Source organism: Nannospalax galili, unplaced genomic scaffold (assembly GCF_000622305.1).
Source record: "Nannospalax galili isolate Female #2095 unplaced genomic scaffold, S.galili_v1.0 scaffold7, whole genome shotgun sequence".
Taxonomy (NCBI): Eukaryota; Metazoa; Chordata; class Mammalia; order Rodentia; family Spalacidae; genus Nannospalax; species Nannospalax galili.
In genome coordinates this window covers 7,591,860-7,598,260 of record NW_008359081.1, presented here as the reverse complement: position 1 = coordinate 7,598,260, position 6,401 = coordinate 7,591,860, and the positions used below count along the sequence as shown (strand labels likewise).

At 43.0% G+C, this 6,401-nt stretch overlaps 1 non-coding gene across 1 annotated transcript; it reads left to right on the top strand.

Moving 5' to 3' along the window:
* Positions 1-359: 359 nt before the first annotated feature.
* On the top strand, positions 360-462 carry LOC115068348. Its single transcript, XR_003847711.1, has one exon. It is a non-coding gene; the product is annotated as a U6 spliceosomal RNA (small nuclear RNA).
* Positions 463-6,401: the final 5,939 nt, after the last annotated feature.

Sequence of the window (6,401 nt, the reverse complement as noted above, 5' to 3'; positions counted from 1 at the left end):
AAATTTTAAATGCTCTACTTTTAAGTGAACCTAGAGAAACCTGCCCTTATCTATGCTCAACAGTGGATCCTGCAAGAGATGTCATTTCAAAAAATTAAAAGGGAGAGCTGGGGCTCAGTGGGTAAAGGTACCTCCTGCCAAACTTAATTACTTGAGTTCAATCCCAGGTACTCATATGTCAGAAGGAGAGAACTGATTCTAGTTAGTTGTCCTCTGACCTCTACATCTGAGCCATGGTGGGCGCACGCACACACACACAACACACACTCACACACACACACACACACACACACAAATGTACACATGTAAGATAAATAGATACATGTATTAAAATTTTTTCAAGAAGGAAATTCTGATCCTTGCTTTGACTGCACATACACTAAAACTGGAATGATATAGAGAAGGTTAGCATGGTTCCTGCCAAAGGAGGACACACAAATTCATGAAGCACTTCTTATTTTTAAATGGCTGGGAAATATATACTTTTTAATGTTCAACATTCTAAGCAATCGGGGAAATGCAAATCAAACTTTTTTCTTAACTTTTTAAAAAAATTTATTTTTATTTTATGTGTATGCATGTATTGCCTGCATGAGGGTAAGTGCACCCATGTCATGCAATGCCCACAGAAGACAGAAGAGGCTGTCGGATTCCCTGGAACTGCAGTTACAGACAGTTGCTAGCTGCCATGTGGATGCTGGGATTCGAACCCAGGTCTTCTGCAAAAACAACCAGTGTTCTTAACCTGTGAGCCATCTCTCCAGCCCCACAAATCAAACTTCTTTGAAATTTCATCTTACTCCAGTCAGAATGGCTAAGATTAAAAAAAAAATGACAACAATTGCCAGACTGGATATGGGTAAAAAGGAACATTTATTCACTGCTGGTGTGAATGCATAGTTGGTGCAGACACTATGGAAAATACTGTGGAGATTCCTCAGAAATTAGGAGGTGGGGCTACCACATGATTTGACCATACTGAAGAGAAAAAGAAATATACTTATGTATTTAATGTCATTTTTTTGTGTGCCTAATTGTGGCATTACTAAACCACATTACAATTATAACTGAATGAAGAATCAACCTGACTCAACTTTAGTTTTATGGCCAAGAGTGGAGCCGAGCTCTGAAAATCACCCATTCCTTCTGATGTCTCTTAGAACTATGCTGTTGAGCCAGGACTCAGCCATATTTTTATTCAAAAAGTCTCTCCAGCATGAATTGGGAAACTGCACATTTGAATCCATCCTTATCTTACCAGAGAATCTTGTCCTTTGATCCCTAGGCCTAAAGTATCTCAAACACAATGTCAAGCATATTTCTCAATTTTTCTCACTTCTTCCCATGAGAATAAGAATGTGAATCGGCTGCTTTCAGTGCTTTGATATGCTAATTCAAGCACATCCACATTCATTTACTATTTTGTGTGGAGGATGAAGTGGGGTCCTAAGGGTTTAAGGTCAGCTGTCCAGGTCATGAGATCATGGTTCAGTGAGCTTGTTTGTATGACAAACATTATCTTTTGGTGCAAGGTTAAGTAAAAGTCATAAGAAAAGATTCTGTCTATATTGTAAGTCATTCCTACATCTAATAGGATTTTATGACTGATTTTATACTCGTTTTATGAATTGCTTAAGCCCATGAATTTGGGTCTGTGCTTATAGGCAGGGTCAGAGTAAGAGTCTCCTGGCCAAGATTTCTGCTAGAAACCAAGGCTTCACCAAGAGCCTCCCAATTCTCCAAGGTGATCTGGAGGACCCTTATTGCTACTACCTCCTTGTTTTTCTCAGTAGAGGACAGAAACCCTACCTCTGCCACACATCCCATGCCTTCCATATCTCTCTGGAGGCCAAGGAGGCTGCTCTTCTTCCCAAGGCAGACAACATTCCCAACCCCACTTTTGGAGCATGATCCTGCAGACCAATGCCTCCACCAAGGTCTGAAGAATCAGAGCAGGCAGGGAAATGCCAACCCAGTGGCAGATGCTCACCCTCCAGATGCTCTTCCAAGAGATGAGAGGGCCCCAGCATGTGGCACAGGATGGGAGCAGAGAGAGAGAAAAGCTTATTTTTTACTATTAGCACTTTGCCACTACAGACTTGCTAATTGGAAACATCACAACCTCTCACACTCTGAGAAACCACATGCCATGATAGACAGAGTCTGATAGATAACATAGCCTATGGATGAATCCAGTTGATCCGGAGAAAGCAACAGAACACAGATAAAACTCCATCAGAAGAGAGTTTATTAGCAAAGGAACACATGGGACAGATTCCCTTCCAGGCAGGGAAAATGTCTGCCCAGGTCATGAGCTGGGTTCTTTTAAAGGGGGAGGCTTCTGCTTCCCACAGAAGGCAGGAAGAGGTATTTTTTTTTAAGTTGGGGGAGGAAGCGGGAGGACAGGACTGTTAAAACCTGCCCTCTTTAGAGATCAAAGGGGAAGCCTGCTGTGTTGGCCAAACAGTGGAGAAAAGTCTGCTTCTCTTGATGTCAAAGACCAGGGTGCTTATCAACTTGGTTCCCTTTTCTCAGGGGCTTGTGAAGTCCATGAGGCCCTGTTGGTGAGGGGGTGGGGCTTTCTGAACCTAACAGAGTCCATTTGTTAAACATACGTTCTCACTTGGGGGGACGGCAGGTGCCAACTCTTCCTGACCCTTCTTAATACAGAGGAATATGACAACCATATAATAGCCTGAGCACCTCCATTTTGTGTAAGACTTCTTGGTAAGCTATCGCAGACTCTACCCTGGGCCAGAACCAGCAGTTCCAGGAAGAGATCACCCCAGAGTCCTGGTCTGTTTCAAAGTAACAAACCCATATAATCCTGGGAGGCTCCAGTTGAGGGTTATCTAGCTTTTGTGACTGCTTATGTGGCTTCTGTAACTGCTTGCTTGCCCACCTACAGGAACAAACGTGCTTGCTTAACTCTGAGTAAATCTTGTACCAACCAGTCGAGATATTGATCTTACCTTTAAAAGCTCCCCCCATCCCCTCACAGTTAGTGTTGCATTCTATAAATTGGCTCAGAGAGTTCAGTCGCTGGGAAACTAAATAGATTCAGCTGATTTAGAACTTTTTGAGTCTGAGTGGTCTTTTCCCAGTGATTTCAAACTCCATAATGACCAGTTTTAACTGAGGCTCAGAAATGGATAATGATTCAAGTCCCACCAAGAGAACTAAATGCAGAACAATGGGTCAGAAATACCATCCCAAAAGATGATCCACACTGGGACTCCAATTGAGAAGGTCTACCTAGGAAGGAACCTGCAGACCCTATGAGAACTATTAAAAGAGAGACCTAAGAAGCACATCAGTGTGTCTAAGACCATTGAAATCCTCTAGAAACCAGATGACAGCCCATTTCACTTTAAAAAGGGGCTTTTTGACACTTTCAGCCTGTACAGTCATTTTGACCTTGAAGCCCCTGAAAATCATTGAAGGGTAAATGTAGCTTTTGTGCTCAAGGCACAAGGAGATATTCATAGGAAGGTACATAAACTGGAAGGGTGTGCAGGGATGACTAGCACCTAACTGATGGGGATTGCCAATAACCTGTTTTGTAAATAAGGAGTAGACAACAAAGAGACAGACAAAAGAATAAAACAACAGGGTGTGGTGGCTCCTGCCTTTAGTCACAGCACTTGGGAAGCAGAAGCAGATAGATCTTTGTGAGATGACACCAGCCTGGTCTACATAGTGAGTTCTAGGCTAGTTCAGCCTGCAGGGAGGCTCTGCCTCAAAAACAAGAGAAAAGAAGATGAATGAAGCAAAAAGCTGTGTTGGTGGCATCCTCTCCCAGACAACATCAAAGGGCAAAGCCCCATACAAAGAGACCCACTACAAAGAGACCGATGATGCTAACTTTAAGGACATTTGACACTGGGAAAATGAATACCCCAATAAGAAAACAAGGGAAAGGAGAGAAGAACAAAAATCAAGGAAAAATTACAGTCCATACCAGACTGAACCTCCCACTATAAGCTTTATTACACTGGCTGGCACAGACCTGGACTGAGATAGATCGGACTCATTCAGATTGGCCCCCATAAGCCCATAGTCAAAATGAAAATTGAGTGCCACTTGATGGACTTTATGGTTGACACTGGCGCTGAGTATCAAGCTGTTAACAAACCAGTGGGTCCCATGTCAGGAAGGACAATGAAAGTGGGAGCCACTTGAGTTGCAACCAGGCATCCCTTCTGTAAGCCTTGCATCTGAGTCATGGGAGGACATGTAATAAACCATGGATTACTTTATCATCTAGATTGCCCAGTGCCTTTATTGGGACGAGATTTGTTGTATAAGCTTGGAGCACAGAACACCTTTTCCATTGGTAGGTCTGCCCACCTCAAACTGCAGAAATCCCAGGAAGCCTCATCTCTGATGCTATCAATCTCAGTTTTCTAAGAGGAAAAATGGAGAATTCATTTTAATCTGTCACAAACACAAACTCTGACCTCAAATCATGGAGCTCCCATCAACCAGGCTACAGCCACCATCCATGCCATAGTCCCCAACCCATACACCCCCTAGACCTCATATTTACTGAAGCACAATGGTTTACTTGTTTGCACTTAAAGAATGCCATTTTCAGAATCTGATTGCCCCTGCAAGCCAGCCAATATTTATTGAATGGGACACCCGACCACTGGCTGAAAAGGAAATAAATTGGACTCAATTGCCTCAAGGGTTCCAAAATTTCCCATAGTATTTGAGAAAGCCTTAGCAGATGATCTAGCCCATTTTTGTAGTGCCGAATAGAAATGCACACTCCTGAAGTAAATGAATGGTCTATTCCTAGCAAATTCATCCCTGGAAGATTGCAAGTGGGGAACAGAGACACTGCTAAACCTATTCTAGGAGACGACATACAGGGCTTCCCTCAAAAAGGCTCAGATATTCTGAGAGGTCTAGGTCAAATATCTAGGATTCCAGACCTCAAAAGGACTTGGGCCTCACGATCGGCACAGAAAAAGACAATCTGAATGTCCCCCACTCCCGTGACTGGAAGACAAACTGGAGAGTTACTAGAGGCAGCTGGCTACTCACTCCTAACTAGTCATCGATAGTCAAACCCTTCTAATGAAGCCAGGGAAGTTCATGAAGGAGCCCTTCCTTTGGGGACAACAGAAAAAAGGAGACTTTTAAATTCTCAAACAGACTCTATTGGAAGCAACAGCTTTGGAACTCCATGATGTATCCCAAGCATTTAACTTTTCCATAAAAAGAAGGGAATGGCCCTGAAAGACCTAATCCAGAACATAGGGCCCTGACAGTAATCTGTGTCCTAGCTCTCTAATCAATAGTGTTAATGGGATGGCCATCTTGCCTATGCACTCCAATGGCCACAGCCCACCTGGCTGAGGAAGCTGAGAAACTGACAGTGGGACAATCTCTATATCTTTAAGTCCCACACACAGTCACTGCCTTGATGGGCCATAGAGGACACCATTGATCCACCAACTCATGTATGAGCCTGCACCAAAGTTTCCTTTGCAAGAACTCTCAACTTCACTTGGAGGCTGTCAAAACTCTGAACTCAGTCACCTTCCTGCCTACTGGACTGGGACCTCCAGAACATAAATATACTGAAACCACAGATGAAATATCTTCAGATTGTCCTAAGTTCACTGACCCGACCATATCCTTTCCTGACTAGAAATTCTACACTGATGGCAACACTTTTCTGCTAGAAGGAATGCCACTGGTAGGTTATGCAGTAGTGACAGATATTTGAGTAAGTGTTTGGAGCCATTCCAATTGATGGTTAGCTCAATGGGCAGAATGTAAGTCCTAGTCAGAGCCTTAGAACTGAGTAAAGACAAATGGTAAATATCTATAAAGACTCAAAATATGTCTTTACCACCCTCTATGTGCATGGAGCCATCTATAAGGTTTTTGGATTTCTCAATGCAAAAGGAAAGGCAATTAAAAATCAAACTAAGCCGTGAGAACTTGTTTGGAGGTTTTAGCAGGGGAGCGCAACTACTCATATACCCTTGAGCGAAGATTAGTCTTTCTCTATTGGGGAAGGTTATCTTCTTCAACTGAGTGCGCAGCTTCTGGAGGGATGAAGGCATGAGGAGCATTGAGGGAGGAAGAGGATACTGTCCTAGCCAGCCAAATCAGCCAAATCAGGCCTGGTGATCATAGGGGTGACAGGTATTGTAGCCAAACCATGATGGAGTGGTGAGACAACATGAGAGATAAACAATGCCTAGCTAGTTTTGAAAACCAGAGGGAACCATATTACTCCTATACCCTACTGACAAATTATACATAGCAGATCAAGAAATATATGTCTAGGTAAGGTTTATCTGAAAATAACTGGTCTTTGCCCAAGATTAATCTACATGACACACAGTAATTAAAAATACCAGACTGGTGGAACTAACCTT